The sequence below is a fragment of the Schistocerca piceifrons genome, chromosome 2 (assembly GCF_021461385.2).
Source record: "Schistocerca piceifrons isolate TAMUIC-IGC-003096 chromosome 2, iqSchPice1.1, whole genome shotgun sequence".
NCBI classification, from domain to species: domain Eukaryota; kingdom Metazoa; phylum Arthropoda; class Insecta; order Orthoptera; family Acrididae; genus Schistocerca; species Schistocerca piceifrons.
The window spans coordinates 249,203,634-249,222,764 of record NC_060139.1 but is presented as its reverse complement, the minus strand read 5'-3'; the positions used below and the strand labels follow the sequence as shown (position 1 = coordinate 249,222,764).

At 39.5% G+C, this 19,131-nt stretch overlaps 1 pseudogene; it reads right to left on the bottom strand.

Moving 5' to 3' along the window:
- The window catches only part of LOC124775295, a 119,958-nt pseudogene that overhangs the window by 12,519 nt on the left and 88,308 nt on the right, over positions 1-19,131 (bottom strand).

The window sequence follows — 19,131 nt, the reverse complement described above, 5'->3', positions numbered from 1 at the left end:
CTTAGTGCCAGATAGCTGGCGCAGGCTACCCCAGACAACAGGAGTAAAACTGTTGAAGGTGCTTGTGAAAGCAGCCCAGCTGGCTTTCTTGCTTTCTTTAATAATACGACGGCACTGCGCACGTAATCGTTTATAATTGATACAATTCGCCACTGTAGGGTGGCATTTAAAGGTGCGTAAAGCACGTCGATGAGCACGTAAAGTGTCTCTACATGCTGCGGTCCACCAGGGGACTGGTACGAGACGTGGAGAAGTAGTAGTTTGAGGGATGGAATGTTCGGCAGCAGTGAGAATGACTTCCGTGAGGTGTGTGACCTGACTATCGCAGCTTGTGAAGGTTTGATCCTGAAAGGTCGCCCTGGAAGAGAAGAGCCCCCAGTCTGCTTTGGAGATGTTCCAACCAGCTGAGCACGGAGAGGGGTATGATGCAGGAGATGGATGACACACAGGAAGTGGTCGCTCGAATATGTATCAGAAAGGGCATACCACTCAAACCGGCGTGCAAGTTGGGTAGTACATATAGAGAGGTCTAAATGGGAATAGATGTGAGATGTGTCTGAAAGAAAAGTAGGGGCACCAGTATTGAGGCAGACAAGATTGAGCTGGTTGAAAAGGTCTGCCAACAGGGAGCCCCTCGGGAAGGATGCTGGAGAGCCCCAAAGGGGATGGTGGGCATTGAAGTCTCCAGTTAACAAAAATGGTGCAGGTAGCTGAGCAATAATTTGCATCATGTCTGCCCTGGTAACGGCAGACGACGATGGAGTGTAAACGGTACAAATGGAAAATGTAAAAGTGGGGAGAGTAATTCGGACGGCAACTGACTGCAGGCCGACGTGCAATGTGATGGGATCGTAGTAAATATCATCCCGGACCAGCAACATAACCCCTCCATGAGCCGGGATACCTATCATAGGGGGTAGGTCAAAACACACAGAGGTGTAGTGTGCCAAGGCAATGTGATCGCATGGGCGTAGCTTTGTTTCCTGGAGGGCTACGACGAGCAGACGGTGCAAGCGGAGCAGCAACTTCAAGTCCTCTCGGTTGGAGCGAATGCTGCGAATATTCCAGTGAATAAGTGCCATTGCGAGAAGAAAAGGAAGATGAAAGAAGGTGTCACCTCGAAGGCCACTGAGGGCCTGGCTTCGAGCAAGTACCGCCGCCCCTATCAGTAGGCGGACAGTCATCGCCCATTGATTCTATAGGTTCATCGGCCATCTCGTTAAGATGGCTGGGAGGAGGAGCTTCCTCCGCCGGTGGATGGCCAGGTGTTCGGCTACCAGCGGTGCAGCCAGGCGAAACGGATGACGGCCTGGGGCGGCAACCGCTGGGTGGCGCAGGAGAAGAAATGCGCCATGGTGGAGAAGGAGAACTGTGCTTCCTATGAGCCTTCTTGGAAGGTCTTTTAGTGGAAGTACTGGTTGACGGCTGGGAGTGCGAGGTACGTAGGAAGTCTGCATGGGACGATTCCTTCTTGAAGGCCCGTGCATCTGACTTCTGGGTCTTCGTCTCGGCAGAAGCTGATGAAGGTGCTTGTGTTGGAGGGGTGACGGGAGGAAGAGGAGACGTTGACCGCGCGATCTTAGCACTGGCCAAATGGACGACCGTGGTGCTGAAGGTCAGATCGCATGTCTGCGTCGCCACCTCCCTGTTAGTCCGAGGAGAGGCGAGGACAGTGCTGTATTTTCCCACTGGGAGCAGCGTGGGCTTCCTACTAGCAAATAGTTTGCGAGCAGCCGAGGTGGACACTTTCTCTTTGACCCGAATTTCTTGGATACAGCGTTCTTCCTTGTAGATGGGACAGTCGCGGGAGGACGCTGCATGGTCACCCTGACAGTTCACACAACGAGGAGACTGAGGTGGACAGTCACCCTCATGGGCAGCTCTGCCACAAGTGACATTTTGCCGCATTGGAACAAGACTGGCGAGTGTGATTAAAACGCTGACACTGGTAGCAGCGCGTAGGTGTCGGGACATAGGGGCGAACAGAAATAACCTCGTAGCCCGCCCTGATACGCGACGGCAGCTGAACACTATCGAAGGTCGAGAAAAGTGTCCGGGTCGGTACAAGGTCATTGTTGACCTTTTTCATGACCCTATGGACAGCTGTCACGCCATGCTCAGCGAGGAAAGACTGAATCTCCTCGTCAGTCAATCCGTCGAGTGATCGAGTATATACCACACCACGAGACGAATTCAAAGTGCGGTGAGCCTCCACCTGGACAGGGAACGTGTACAGGAGTGTGGCCCGAAGCAGTTTTTGTGCCTGAAAGGCGCTCTCAGTTTCTAGTAACAAGGTACCATTACACAACCTGGTACACGACTTGACAGATCCGGCTATGGCATCTACGCCCTTCTGGATAACGAAAGGATTGACAGAGGAAAAATTCTTGCCATCCTCAGATCGAGAAACGACGAGGAACTGTGGGGCAGGTGGTGGTACTTTTGTCACTGGTGGCTGGTCAAGTTTCCGTTTGTGGGCAGAAGTCGAGAGATAAGAAGAGAAATCCATTGCGAAGGAATCCCCCATGATTACCAGCGTCTCCGATGGCGCGCTCCTTCCTTGTGGGGACCCTCTCAGAGGGCACTCTCGCCTCAGGTGAATGTTTACACCTCAGGTCACACCTCCCGAGAAACAGACGGAGGGACCAATCGGCATGGTCAGAAGATATCAGCTCAGGCAATCACCCGTCCCTGGGCCTGGCCTTTACCAGGGGGTACGTGCGTGCCTTACTTGTCTACCCAGGGCGGGGAATTACGCGTTACCCCGGGGAGAGAGAGAGAGAGAGAGAGAGAGAGAGAGAGAGAGAGAGAGAGAGAGAGAGAGAGAGAGAGAGAGAGAGAGAGAGAGACTGTCTCAAACGCCGAGGCGGAGAACAGAAAAGGCAATGAGAAGAAGGCAAGGGTAAGAGTAAGGAAGACAGTGAGATGGAGAAGACCAAAGTAAGGAACCAACCAAAGTAAGGAACCAACCAAAGTAAGGAACCAACCAAAGTAAGGAACCAACCAAAGTAAGGAACCAACCAAAGTAAGGAACCAACCAAAGTAAGGAACCAACCAAAGTAAGGAACCAACCAAAGTAAGGAACCAACCAAAGTAAGGAACCAACCAAAGTAAGGAACCAACCAAAGTAAGGAACCAACCAAAGTAAGGAACCAACCAAAGTAAGGAACCAACCAAAGTAAGGAACCAACCAAAGTAAGGAACCAACCAAAGTAAGGAACCAACCAAAGTAAGGAACCAACCAAAGTAAGGAACCAACCAAAGTAAGGAACCAACCAAAGTAAGGAACCAACCAAAGTAAGGAACCAACCAAAGTAAGGAACCAACCAAAGTAAGGAACCAACCAAAGTAAGGAACCAACCAAAGTAAGGAACCAACCAAAGTAAGGAACCAACCAAAGTAAGGAACCAACCAAAGTAAGGAACCAACCAAAGTAAGGAACCAACCAAAGTAAGGAACCAACCAAAGTAAGGAACCAACCAAAGTAAGGAACCAACCAAAGTAAGGAACCAACCAAAGTAAGGAACCAACCAAAGTAAGGAACCAACCAAAGTAAGGAACCAACCAAAGTAAGGAACCAACCAAAGTAAGGAACCAACCAAAGTAAGGAACCAACCAAAGTAAGGAACCAACCAAAGTAAGGAACCAACCAAAGTAAGGAACCAACCAAAGTAAGGAACCAACCAAAGTAAGGAACCAACCAAAGTAAGGAACCAACCAAAGTAAGGAACCAACCAAAGTAAGGAACCAACCAAAGTAAGGAACCAACCAAAGTAAGGAACCAACCAAAGTAAGGAACCAACCAAAGTAAGGAACCAACCAAAGTAAGGAACCAACCAAAGTAAGGAACCAACCAAAGTAAGGAACCAACCAAAGTAAGGAACCAACCAAAGTAAGGAACCAACCAAAGTAAGGAACCAACCAAAGTAAGGAACCAACCAAAGTAAGGAACCAACCAAAGTAAGGAACCAACCAAAGTAAGGAACCAACCAAAGTAAGGAACCAACCAAAGTAAGGAACCAACCAAAGTAAGGAACCAACCAAAGTAAGGAACCAACCAAAGTAAGGAACCAACCAAAGTAAGGAACCAACCAAAGTAAGGAACCAACCAAAGTAAGGAACCAACCAAAGTAAGGAACCAACCAAAGTAAGGAACCAACCAAAGTAAGGAACCAACCAAAGTAAGGAACCAACCAAAGTAAGGAACCAACCAAAGTAAGGAACCAACCAAAGTAAGGAACCAACCAAAGTAAGGAACCAACCAAAGTAAGGAACCAACCAAAGTAAGGAACCAACCAAAGTAAGGAACCAACCAAAGTAAGGAACCAACCAAAGTAAGGAACCAACCAAAGTAAGGAACCAACCAAAGTAAGGAACCAACCAAAGTAAGGAACCAACCAAAGTAAGGAACCAACCAAAGTAAGGAACCAACCAAAGTAAGGAACCAACCAAAGTAAGGAACCAACCAAAGTAAGGAACCAACCAAAGTAAGGAACCAACCAAAGTAAGGAACCAACCAAAGTAAGGAACCAACCAAAGTAAGGAACCAACCAAAGTAAGGAACCAACCAAAGTAAGGAACCAACCAAAGTAAGGAACCAACCAAAGTAAGGAACCAACCAAAGTAAGGAACCAACCAAAGTAAGGAACCAACCAAAGTAAGGAACCAACCAAAGTAAGGAACCAACCAAAGTAAGGAACCAACCAAAGTAAGGAACCAACCAAAGTAAGGAACCAACCAAAGTAAGGAACCAACCAAAGTAAGGAACCAACCAAAGTAAGGAACCAACCAAAGTAAGGAACCAACCAAAGTAAGGAACCAACCAAAGTAAGGAACCAACCAAAGTAAGGAACCAACCAAAGTAAGGAAGAAATGAGAAGAAGAGAAAAACCAAAATGACCGCAAATAGAGGTCGTGGAACCGTCCGTCTCTGGACGCAGGCGCTAACTACCCCCTTGAAGGGGAGGGACTCCTTTTAGTCGCCTCTTATGACAGGCAGGAATACCTCGGGCCTATTCTAATCCCCGGACCCGCAGGGGGGGGGGGGGGGTTGCAGCATGTGGAGGTTGCCTGCAAACTATTGAGGTTAATTGTGTATTATTGGGGGGGGGCTACAAACAGCAAAAGTAAGACACTGAAACATAACTGTTGATCTGTCGGCTACATTATTTACCGTCGTCAGTGTCCGAATTACAAATCGGATTCTTCAGCCAGTGTAGCAACGCAGTACGTCGACACCGAGGACAACAAACAAAATAAAGAAAGCAGGTGGAACCACTACACAGACATAACAGCATCACTTTTGCAACCTTTAAAATATCAACACAGCTTCTATTCTCTGAATAAATAATAAGAGTCTAGAATCATAAAACGTTTTGGTGGTGCGCTTGATAAGCACACCTTTTCCATCGCATGTTTGAAGCTGCAATGCAATGTTTTTGGGCATTCTTTAGGAAACATAACTTGTCACAGTCTTCCAGTTTACTAAACTCTTCATTTGCTTGCCCACTAACAACTTGTAACCAGATAACATAATGTGAATTCATTACGAAGGGCTTGAAAAAGTCAATTTTTCTCATTGTGGAAACTTTCAAAATGTGAGCTGGAAAGGTTGAAATGTGTTTTCAATTTCTGTAGGCAGTATGTGAATCAAAGATGTTTGGCTCTGAAAACTGTGTGAACTTGCTAATAGTTCTTCAGATGAAACTGTGATCCTCCCCACCACCAGCTTTTCTGAACTCCGCTTATGGGAGTGATCCTTACAATACATTCTCCACTCCTGAAATTATTTCAGCCCCAACTTACAATAACCTATTGTCCTTACATTCTGCACCCAACAGGTGCCTATGCTAAATACAATTTCCCGTACTTCGCATCACAGTAACACTCTGCAGACAACTGGCAGAATGTCACCAGTATGGAAAATGCTGAACTTATGAAAATATTTGTCCTAGGCTGTTTTGAATTGCATGGGATTCAAACTCTATTTGCACTGTGTTTGGTTTCCTGGTGCAGTCCGAATTCCTGTACTGTTGTAGGGATTGTTAGTTCATCCAGAATTTTGTGCTTTTTGGTGTCTTTTTGGAGGGGGGGGGCACCAATTTCTGGGTACATCAGCCACAACAAGTAACACATACAGTGGATTACCAAATAAAAATAAAATACATTTTATAAGTAAAAAAATATTTAGGCTGTACTTAATGACAATATTACGTAAAGGACAGATTGCTACTCACCATATAGCAGAGGCAATATCTCTATATGGTGAGTAGCGATCTATCCTTTATGTAATATTGTCATTATTCCATCCTGGGTTTTCCATTGTTTGATCTTCCTCAGTATTTGTGTGTGCATAGGAGTCAGTGCCAGAGGTACCAGAGTGACCAAGTTGCTTGGTGTTAACAGCAATATAATGTTAAACTGAAGAGTACACACTCCACTCTAAGCACCTTTTGAAATTTTAACCCCACAGTACAGTGAATCAAGAGAATTAGTCATGTATCATTTAAGTCCCTGGTTCAGAAATGTCACTTGCTATTTATGAATGGCGTTTACTTGCGAAGAAGTGCTGTACAATTTCATTCTGTTCCAGAGCCATGAAGTTGCCATAGATTACTGAAATTTACAGGTTTGTTACCATTGTTTTCTCTGCTATTTGAAGAAAACTTTACTATCCATAATCCATGCAGAAATTTCTACTTTCACTTTGTTTCAGGTAACTTAAGAAAGAAATTACATTTGTTCCTCAGGCGCGTGTAATTAGAAAGATTTGACAATAGTAAGCATTATTCTATTTCCTAAATCAGTTCATTTGTTCTGATGTGCCATACTGACGAACAGCACATGGAAACATTGAATAAGCTTTTTTCATTATGCACTTAAATTTTTACCAAACTAGTTACATTTCAGTTTTATAAATGAACTTCTACAGTTTACTTATTATTGGTGAACACTTCCATCATATGTAGTTTTAAGAATCTTCGCCTTTTGTGTAATCTAAGTTGTAGCTAGTCATACACTGGACTGTGGTTTAGTGATTGACAGCTACATGAAGTCTTAAAGCAGTGGCTCATTACTTACTAGCAGTAGTGTGTTAACTAAAAATCTACAAAATGCCTATTTACTACAGAACTTTGAGTGCATAAAGTTTGTCAGAAAAGTTGACAATTCTCAAAAATATTTTGCTGATACATAACACTATTGTCTTCCTGCAACTGATACTCTCAACTGTAAGTTATAAAATAAGATGTGAAGTGTAAAGGTACAGCTTGTGGAGGTGGTGCTTTTATTTTGTATGTGGTGAACTGCATCAAGGAACGACATTTATGTTCAACATGGGACAGCAATCACAACAACTTTGTGAGAGGAAATACACTATGTGATCAAAAGTATCTGGACACCTGACTGAAAATGGGGGTGCTCAGATACTTTTGATCACATAGTGTACATGCTCTGACATGGAAGTAAGTATTCAGTGGTTCACCAGCTGCCTTAGAAATGTGTAGACTTCCAAAGTATAGTTATATGAACAATGGATGCATGTAATCAGAGACAAAAGAAACCACTTTACTCTTATTCTGTACACAGAATGTAGTATAATTATGTCAGTAACTGAAGTTAATCATAAAAATAAGGCGCAGGAATCCTGAATTTTAAAGCAGTTTTGGTCCTCTACTTCTTTGACTACAACTACTCCAACTACAACAGGCACATGAAGGTAAATCAAAGCCAACACCATGCATTTATGTGTTTTATTTATTATGAAAAGCAATAGTACAGAAAAGAGACTTACCTCCTCCAAAGCTTGCCATAATTCCTCATCTGAATGTTCATCAAAAGGATCCAGATTTGAGCGCATTGTTCCAGAAAAAATAACCGGTTCTTGAGGAATTATTGAAAGTTTTCGGCGAAATTCTTGTAGCCCAATATGTTTAGTATCAATTCCATCAATAATAACTGACCCAGTTGTGTGTGCTAGACGGAAGAGAGCTGTAATGATTGATGATTTACCAGCTCCTGTCCGGCCGACTATACCAACCTATGACAATGGGAATTCCTTATGTATTAAAAATATTAAAACTTTAAATAATTATTTTGTTCTGTCAGCAGTTACTTTCAGCACTCACGCATGCACAAATGGCTGTCAAGACCACTGCTGCCCATCAAGTGGGAAAAAGAAAGTAGCCAGACAGTGTTCTTTATGGTATTTGTAACGGTGCCTAGATAATGTAGAAGTAATGGTGGGGCATTTCATGAGCTGTAGACATCTTAGATACCCTGGAACGAATGACAGCTCTTCACAGCCTGAAGAAAAACCAAAGAACCCAAGAAGATACAGTAAACAAGAACAGAAAACTATAACCCAAGAAGATACAGTAAACAAGAACAGAAAACTAGAACCCAACAAAAAGACAAACAAGTTGAGAGTGGAAAAATTAAATTTAATAACCTTGACAGGAAAGCCTGAAGAGATTGTAGGCATGATGGAGAGGAGAAAGTCATATTCTTGGATTGAGTGAGACCAAGTTGGAGGGAAAAATAACTAAATTGTTGAGAGGGGGGTACAGATACTGGCAGGATCACAATGAAGAAGCAAAAATGGAGTGGGGTTTGTGTTTTACAAAGACATTGATCCAGTTACAGATGTGAGCTTTGTAAGTGAAAGGATAGTAAGAGAAAGAGTGAACTTGGGAAAGAATAGTTCTACTATACTCCAAGTGTACTCACCTTAGCAAGTGTGCAGTGAGGAAGAAAAAAACGAAATTCCTTGAAGAACTTTAAGACCAAGTAAGAGACAATAGCATTATGATAATTGGGGATCTGAATGCTCAGATTGGCATGGATAGAAATGGATATGAGGTGGTGATCGGGGCCCCCTTTTCGATACGGAAGACGAAATGTTGAGGGTGAAGAAATTCGAAGTCTGTGCATAAGCAATCATCTTTTAGTGAAGAATACATTCTTTGAGAAACAAGATAGCCATAAGATTACTAGATATGGTTGAGATGGCAAATTAAGACCGTTATAGACTATATATTAACAGACAAATTAATTGGAGGAAAAGTAAGGGACACTAAAGTCATACCAAGTGAACACTTTGATAGCGACCGCAGGTTACTAGTAGCTGATGTAAATTATTAGATGAAAAGTTTGAATGCTGTACAAAGAATGCCAAAAATTCAGCAGTGGAAGTCGAAAGAAGAAAATAAGAAAAGTTTCAAATATCTAGTAGCTCAAAAATTGCCAAAAACTGAAAGGGGTAGTGTAGTGGAAGAGTGGAACATATTTAGAACATCAATAGTTAATAGTGCTGTGCAGATATGCAGAAAAACAAAGGGTTAAGTTGAAGACAAAGAAACCAGTTGGTGGAATGATAGAGTAAAACACGCAATAAAAAAAATAATATGGCAAAGAAAAACATGGAGTTTGAAAAAATCGGAACCAAGGGCTGGTACCAAAAGATGAACATGAACACAAGGTGACAACATTTGAGAAGGAATACCAACAAAAGAAACTCCAAGCAAAGAGAATTGTGAAAGAAAAAAAAAGGAGGAGAGTTGGGAAATATTCACCCAGAAACTAGAGCCGGATAGCAAAGGGAACCAAAATCTGCTATATGGGTTACTGAAAAGTAAAAGATCTGATAGATAAGACATAAAAACAATTGAAACAGATGATGGGGATATTATCAGGAACATGGAAGATATCAGAGGAGATATGAATTACTTTGAAATCTTACTGAATGCGGAAGGTGCACAAGAAAGTGACACCGAAGTCTTTGAACTAGAGGAAGAGCAGGATTCAATCTCTTGGTTAGAAATTGGGAATTCCCTGAAACAGATGAAAAGTGGGAAGCAGCTGGAGTAGGTGAGCTGACAGCGGATATGATTAAAGCTGCAGGAATCCATGAAATACAACGGTTACACCAGGTGCTGGGGGTGATATGGAAAGAGAAAGTGCCGTATGAATGGAGAAAAGGAATTATAATACCATCATTCAAGAAAGGTAGTAGAAAGAAGTGCACCAACTACCAAGGAATCACACTGCCTTTAGATAAGGGAGAAGGCCATAGGAAAAAAAGATTGCAGAAAAATTATAGAACACCAATTAGAGGAACAACAGCATGGGTTCAGAAGTAATAGGGGAATAATGGATCTCATTTTCTTCCTCCGTCAGTTAATGGAGAAATACTGGGAAAAAAGAAAGGACTTGATAGTCGTATTCATGGATTTAGAAAAGCATTTGACAATGTACCAAGGGATAAAAATATGGGAATGTTTGAGAAAACAGTGTTCCTGATACATTAATTAAGGAAGCCCAGATGCTGTACAATGGTTGAGAGAGCATTGTACAAGTAGGAGGTGGAAGATCAAAATGGTTTAAGACAAAGAGGTGTTCAGCAAGCCAGTTTGCTCTCCCCTTTACTTTTCATTACACTTATGGACACAATCATGAAAGAGACCAAGGAAGGAGAAAATGAAGATCTCAAGGCTTTTGTTTTTGCTGATGACATCACCATTTGGGGAGAGATGGAAATGTAGGTTCAGAGGAGACTAGATTACTGGAACACAAAATTTAAAAAATTCAAGTTAACTGTGAGTAGGAACAAGACAGTGGCAATGAAGATGAGCAGGACACCCACACCTTGTCATATCTTACTGGAGTGGAGAAGGTTGAATGTGTGAAAAGCTTCAATTATCTGGGTAGCATCATATCACACGATGGAAGTTCTAAACTATAAGTCTTAAACAGAATAACAAAAGAATCTAACTTCTTTCACTAAGTATGAAATCTAATCTGGGACAAGGAAGCCCCTCAAAGAGCCAAACAGCCCATGTATGAAATGTATCTCCAGTCAATCATGATGTATAGTCTAGAGGCCTGTGTCATAAGAGAGAATAGAGTCAAATACAGGCATGTAAAATGAAGTTCCTTAGGTCAGCTCTACAAAAAACTAGGAGATTGAGTCAGGAATGATTATGTAAGGAGATACCTGCAAGTGAATTGACTACAAAGGGGAGAATGAGTGCTTTGAGACTCAAGTGGTTCGTCCATGTGAAGTGAATGCACTTGACTCAAACTCCACACCAGTATTTGGAGATGGAGGTACCAGGAAGAAGACCAGTTGGGAGGCCTAGAAAGAGATGGACAGACCAGGTTAAGGGAGGTCAAGAGGAGAGAAGTAACATGGGACGTAGTGAAGAAGGAAAAGCTATACCAGGACAGAAACCAATGGAGGCATATCGTTCATAAAGTTCCTACCCGGCTCGCTGGAAGGAAATCCTGACGATGATCCTGATGGAAGTTAGAAATCTGGATTCAAAATATTTCAGCACAGTTTAGATTCTCTTGGTATTTGAAAGATTGTGGATGCAAAAATATCATGTCTTCATAATCCACAGAACCATGGAAAGCAGTACACAAGGCACATTGGAGACAGCATTTAAATTACAGCACAAATTTTCTTTTCTGGCAAATAATGGTTAATAGTGTGTAGTGCCATGTGTAGTGAGGTCACAGATGGAGACATTGCTTGCTACACGTATGGTGAACCAGGAGTCCCAAGCCCATGGCTGGCAACTGCTATCACTCCTCTCATATTGCGAAGTTTAAGAATGCTGTAGAAAACACTGATGCACTGGTGAACATTGCCACAGGAAACTGGTATCTGCTTAAAATGGTGAATAGTGCAGATGGCACAGTTTTGTATATTAAAGATAGAACCAAAGGTTTGAATGCCTGTTAAAACAAAACCGTCTGAAAACCATGTGGGCAACTACCCTGCTTTATTGGGCATGGTTAGGTGTGTGGGTTATTGGCTGAATGGACTTTTATTCAAGTGCAGTTCATAGAGAGAACTTTTCAATGAAAATATCAGCCCCTTTTGTAAATATTTGCTATCAAAGTAGTATTAGATGTTCAGCGAAAGAGAGTGACGAAGACAGTAAGTTTAAAACTGACATTCAGTAATAAAACAGATTATGGAAGATTATACTTTTGGTGGATCAATTCATTTAACTGGAAAGGTCATTGACCATTATTATAAACTGCTTTGATAATTTACTATAGTAAGAAAACTGTAAAATGCTATTAATTCTGTTACAGATGGGCTGTTTATCACAGATGCAATGAACACAATCTGCAAGGACATAAAGAAGTGGAAATCTTAAGAAGTATGGACACATGACCAGTCTACAAGGGATGGAACTGTGTGTTCAACATTCCAATTAGTGCCCTCCATGCTACTACCATAGCTAACAAGTGAAAGCTCACTAAAAGCCCAAGTTCACTTTCCCCATGTAGATTGAGTGCAGTTGTGCATTGTGACTGCAACAAAACCACCATGGTGATAAAACATAACTGTTAAATGAATTCAAGGCCGTCCAAAATCACAGAACTATTGGCAATGACTGTAGATGGTACTCACTGCCCACCCTACTCTACCCCTCTGTTTTAACTTATATAGTAGTTTCTGTAACTATGCACACCCACATAATTGTCACACTATGTTCTTTCTCTTTCTAGGGTAACCTTTTTATGTGGAGGCACTGACATTTTACTAAGTTGCTTGCTCAATCTTTAACAGCTCAGTGACCACCCAGCAAAACATCTGCTGCATTACCACCCCCCCCCCCCCTCCCTGCTTAGGCACTATTATGTGATTCAGTTGCAGTCAGTGTTAATGGACGTTCATTTCAGATAACCAGTAAGAAATCTGGCCTGGAATGTCAATTTGAACTCTAAGTATAATAAGTTCGGAAATTTTTATAAGACTGCATTAAAACAAATATAAAATTTTAGCATGAAATTTACACTTAATTTGGCAAAAAATGTGCTTACTTTTTCTTTAGGCTGCACTGTGAAACAGAGATTTTTGAGGACTGGTGGATTCATTTTGTCATATGACAAGGAGACATCCTTGAATTCTATTTTTCCTTCAGATGGCCAGTTAAATGTTTCTATAACTGAAAAGTTTAGCAAGTCATTAGATTTGTGATTAACATATGTACAAGAAATTAGTAAGTGATCTAAATCATACGCAATAAGTATATTCACAAATTCAGGTTTTTACCAAATTGTTTCACCTTACAAGACATGTATTTGTAATCACTGAACAGTGATTAAAATCTACTGAAATAATGTATGTGAGAAGTTGCTAGTAAACACTGATTAGGGTAATTTTATGGCAATTATGTGACAGTTTATGACAGTAAACAAACTGCAGATTAAAAAATTTCTTTTCTTTAGTAGTGTGCCAAAACAGAGCACTAAACTGACATACAAATCAGATGTTAAGATTGTAAACTTTCAATCCACCTGTCAAACTGTAATACAAGATGTGGCTCAGGACCTAGTCCTTTGTTTCTTTGTCTTCTTCAGATATATTAATATATGAACTCCCATATGTAGCTGACACACCACAATCTTATTCTGTGATGCAGATAACATTTTGCTACTACTGGTATAAGAGAATTACACTTCAGTGATCTGTGCCTCAAAGCAACAGTCACCAAATGTCTGTTATTGATATTGAAAGCAGGCAGTTCTCCTCACACCATAGTAAGTTTATGTACCAGTTCTGAGTGTGTACATTGATGAAAATTACTGTGGATGAAGCATATTTATTTTCTTTGTGGAGAAATCTGTAGTTCCATAATATAACCAAATATTAAAAATAGTGTACTATGGAACAATTTGCTCCTTTCTTAACAGTGAAATTTAGTTAAGAGGGTATGCAGTTGATGTTCATTTAAACAGAATGTTAGTACTGAGAATAGTATGACATAGGTAATACAAAATCACAACAGGTCTTGCTTGTGCAGGGCAAATATTAACAATATATTCTTTATATTTGTTCTGATCAATTGATTTGATCTAAAAGCTTCCAACATTGGAAGTGGAATTTAAATTTCTGACACACAAATGTATATTCATTCAATGAACTTAAAGACTGATAGGAACCAGTAACTATAACATTATAGATGTAAGAAATGTAAGATACAATTTTCTGTCACTTTTTAATGCAGTTGTATTAATATTACTATATTTAGCTTTTGTGAAAACCATTGCTTTGATAGCTCCATTCAGAAATGATCTAAATACACGATGGGCCATCAGTGACCTAGCAATCCAAGGAAAGAGTATTCACAGCACAGGCTGAACACTGAAGTGGCTTCAGTTTTATAAAATACATACAATTTCTTCAAAGTGAAACTCAGACTAACTTTACTAAATGCTGTTCATTACTGTTGACCATTCATTATTATGTTATGAAAGATCTTTGATTCCCCACCAAGTGATCAGTCATCAGACTATGTATTAGTCTCTTGTGGCATCATCATCTCAGACTATAATGTATACAGAGCACCAAGTAGTAATATTCCAAATTTTATGACCAAATTAGAAGTTCTGCTGAATAGTGTCCGCTCATTAAATATGAGAATAATACTTTGTGGTGATTTTAACATTGATTTATCAAAAAACAGTAATGCTAAACTTTATTTGTTAAACATGACCAAATCCTTTAATATGATCCCCACAATACACTCTCCAACAAGATCAACAGAGCATACTGATTCGATAATTGAGCAAATCTTCATAACTAATACTGGTTACAAATTCACTGGCGAAGTACTGAGCATGGGATACAGTGACCATGATGCTCAACTACTGAGCGTTGACATGGAAAATAGTAAAATCAGCCCCAAAAAAGTATTTCAAAGAAGAAACTTTTCAGATGGCAATATTAGGATTTTTAACTTCCTATTAGCTAAGGAAAATTGGGACAATGTTTACATGCAAACAACTGTTGATAATATGTTCTTAAGCTTCCATAACACCTTCCTTTTGAAACAAAAACTTCAAGCAATCAAAATAGAAAGTCATGGGTAACAAAAGGAATCAAAATTTCTAGTGAGAGAAACAGATTTCTCCAATATTGCTCCAAAAAATACATAGTCACTGAAGAATTTTCTGACTATTGTAAAGCCTACGAAAAACTTATCTTAGAGTGATTAGACAGGTAAAACTTTTAAGGAATGACAATTTCATAAGAAACTCTTCAAACAAAATGAAAGCTATGTGGAAAGTTATTAAAAAAGAAACTTTTAGTTCAACACCTAAAAAGGAAAACATTTCTCTAACACTTAATGACTCTAAGGTCACAGATCCATACACAGTTGTAAACAAGTTCAATGAATATTTCACCTCACTAGCAGAAGATCTCATTCAGGCAAACTGCAAGGTATCTTTCTTCAATTCCACCAATACGTCAAACAGCACTAATGCTACAATGTTTGTTTATGAAACAAACCCTGATGAAATTAGGAACATAATAAAATTGTTATCCAATAAAATCTCTAGTGGCTATGATGAAGTACCTGACCTCATATTAAAGGTGTGTGCTCCCCATATAGTAAAGCCATTATCAACCATCTACAATCAATCATTAAAAACTGGAATTTTTCCAGATGCTCTCAAAATAGCTAAAGTCTCGCCATTACTAAAGAAAGGTTCTCCTGATTTAGTATCCAATTATAGACAATTATCCATATTAAGCATCTTTTCAAAAATCCTGGAAAAACTTTATGACAGGCTTATAAATTTCATAAAAAACCACGCACCAATCAGCATTCAACAACATGGTTTTAGTAAATCTTTATCCACCCAGACAGCAATTTTTGAACTGTTGGACCACATACTGAAGTCAATTGACCAACATAATATAGCTGCAGGTATCTTCTTAGATCTCTCTAAAGCCTTTGATGTACTAGATCATAAAATACTGCTTGCTAAATTGGAAAGAAGAGGAATAAGAGGTGTGGCTCACAACTGGCTATGCTCTTACCTACAAAACCGCAGACAGAAGGTATCACTTCAATACGATATTAATGTACAGAATAAAATAGAGTTCTCCTCTCGGAGGAAAGAACAATAAGATATGGTGTTCCCACGGTTCTGTTCTAGGGCCATTACTTTTCCTCATTTACATAGATGATCTTGTTGAACGTATGAGCCCACAAAAAACTATCATGTTTGCTGATGATACAAGCATAGTGTTGACTGGATCTAGCCCTGTGAATCCCTTCAGACAATATCTGATAACTCTATGAAAAAACTTTCTGAGCAGTTTAACAAAAATGGCCTAATTGTTAATAGTGGGAAAACTGTATGTATCAACTTCCCTCTAATTCCCACATCCAATCAAAAAACTATCCAAGTAAAGTTAAATAATGATAAAATTGAAAATGTAAATGCAACAAAATTTTTGGGTCTATGGGTCCAACAAAATTTAAAATGGGACACACGTATAAACAACTTATCAAAGAAACTCTCATCATTGTGCTATGGACTAAGAATACTAAAATCTACTACAAGTAAATCCACACTAATGCAAGCATACCATGCGCAGTTCCACTCATTGCTCCGCTATGGAATCCTCTTTTTGGGAAATTCAACTCACAGCACAAATATATTTAAACTACAAAAAAGAGCACTGAGGATAATTGTGGCCTCAAAAAGCTGGAGTCCTGTAAATGTCAATTTATAAAACTTAATGTTCTAAGCATCCCATCCCTATTCATTCAAGAAACAATCCTATTCACCAGGGAATACCTCTCAAGAACAGGCAAATTAATCCAAAACAATGATATACACGCTCATTATACCAGAGGGCAATCTAATATCCATCAAATTTTTTCAAGGACATCATCATACCAAAAATATATAACTCATCTGGGTGTCGTATTACACAATAAAATTCCAGAACAAATAAAAACTGCTCCAGATCCAATATTTAAAAATAAACTAAGGGCATTTCTGACAAAGCACTGTTTCTATTCAGTACAAGAATTCCTGGAAATGAAAAATTATAAAGTTCCTTTGTAAAATACTGTGATTAGAGTAAAACATTCTGTAGGCAAAATAATAACCTAATTTCTACTATACACAACTATGTTTCAGTTTCATTTCCCAAAATTTTTTAACTCTCTTTGATTGTACAAGTACACATTCTATTAGTATTAAAACTTAATTGTCCGTGAAGTCTCAATGTTAATTTCATGTTTAATGTAGTTTTTAAATGACATTGTCCTTCTGTTGTGTTTCCAGTTGACATTTTCACTATCCTGTAATCTCAGTGATTATTTGTGTAAATTTAAAGTAGCACTACATTGCCTACATGTTTCTTAGTTCCCCACGTAAATTGTTTGTATTCTCTGTATGTGAAGTTACTATATTCATCAATGAACAATTTTGTGTACATTTTTTAAATGGCAGTCCATTGCCTATTTTTTTTCTCCAAACTACATATTCGTTAAGAAAAATGATTTGTCCTATATCATGTGTACTTTGTACAATATGTGATCCACAGGATGGATAAATAAATAAATAAATAAATACAATACAAATACAATACAATAAAATACAGACTCATTTGCACAATTACACCCTCAGTTATTTGTTGCATGTATTCCAGTCTCAGTTTTCCCTCTTAATACCATATCTCTAACAGATTCTTTTGAGATTTTCTGACATTCCATGATTCACTGAACTAACTGCTATGTTCCCAAGGTACATTTTCAATTTTTTTTCTGAAAACTGAGGTTTATGTTTGATTTTAGTAGACTTCATTTGGCCAGAAATGTTCTCTTTGCCTATATTAATCTGGTTTTATATTCTGATTCATCCATCTTGTCTCATTTTGCTTCTAAGATAGAATTTCTCCTCTGTGTACTTCATGATAATTTATATTTTAATTTTGTCACTAAACTTATTTCTGCTCTCATTACTTTCTTATTTCTTTGAATTACTCTCCCTCCATATTCTGTACTCAGGCTATTCATTCCAGTCATCAAGTCCTGGTAATGTTTCAGTTTCACTGAGGACAGCAATATCCTCTGCAAATCATATTGATATCCTTTCAGCTGAATTTTTATCCCACTCTAATCTTTTTATTCCTATCATGCCTTTTTCAATGTGTAGATTGAACTATTGGGGTGAAACACTGTTCTTTGTCTCCCATTCTTATTGTTCCTCTTCCTTAATATACTTTCGCATATTACCCATCTTTCTCTATATCTTACTCCTATCATCCTCAAAATGTAACATCTTGCACCATTTCACACTGTCAAACACTTTCTATGAAAAAATCATTTTAGCATTTATATTTCTGTAATTTTTCTTCCATTATCAAGCACGTCAGCAGTGCCACTTTCATGCCCTTACCTTTCCTACAGACAAAGTGGTCATCCAAACAGATACTCAGTTTTCTTTTCCATTTTTTTTCTGTATTATTCTTGTTAGTAACTTGGCTGCATGAGCTGTTAAGTTGATCATTTGATAGTTCTCACACTTACCTGTTCTTTGAGAGTGTGTGAATGATATTTTTCAAGTTGTATGATGGTAAGTCTCCAGTCTCACAAAGATGAGATGCTGAGTTGCAGACAGGCTCAACAAAAAGATTATTTTGCATTGAGCTTTCAGCCGAAGCTTTCCTCAAAAAAAAAGGGGTTGGTTGGTTGGTTGTTTGAGGGTTAAGGGACTAAACAGCAAGGTCATCAGTCCCTTGTTTCAAATGTGGTCCATTCTGCTAATGTGATATCTCAGGAAAGTCACAACAATAAAAGGGAAAAGGCTAAAAAGGTAAAAGTGCAGTCATGTTGTCAATGGTAAAAACAAAATGAGGGAAGTCAGCAAGAGATCGAACCCAACGCTACGCTGAAGCAGCATAGGCAAGACCACCTGTGACTTAAAAGGAGCAACCGCAAGAACGTAGAAGTACGTATGGGAAAAGGAGACTAACCAATCCTAAAAAAAAAAGTGGGTAAAAACAGACTAAAATGGGAAGAAAAGAGGAGCTCGGTCAGGGAGGTGAGTCGGGAATCTCCCAACACGGCTTACAGTGGGAGACACCCAAACACTCACCGCCCTGCCCCAACACCAGAGAGGGATTGAAAACCTTAAAACTGAGAATAAAAACCACTTTCCCGGAGGAAACCGAGAACCAGAAAGACCATCCGGGAATCGTCAGCCAACATCAAAGGTAAAGTGTGGGGGAGGCTGTACTTAGCACGCAGAGCCAAAAGAAGGGGGCAGTCAACCAAAATGTGGGCTACTGACTGGAAGACTCCA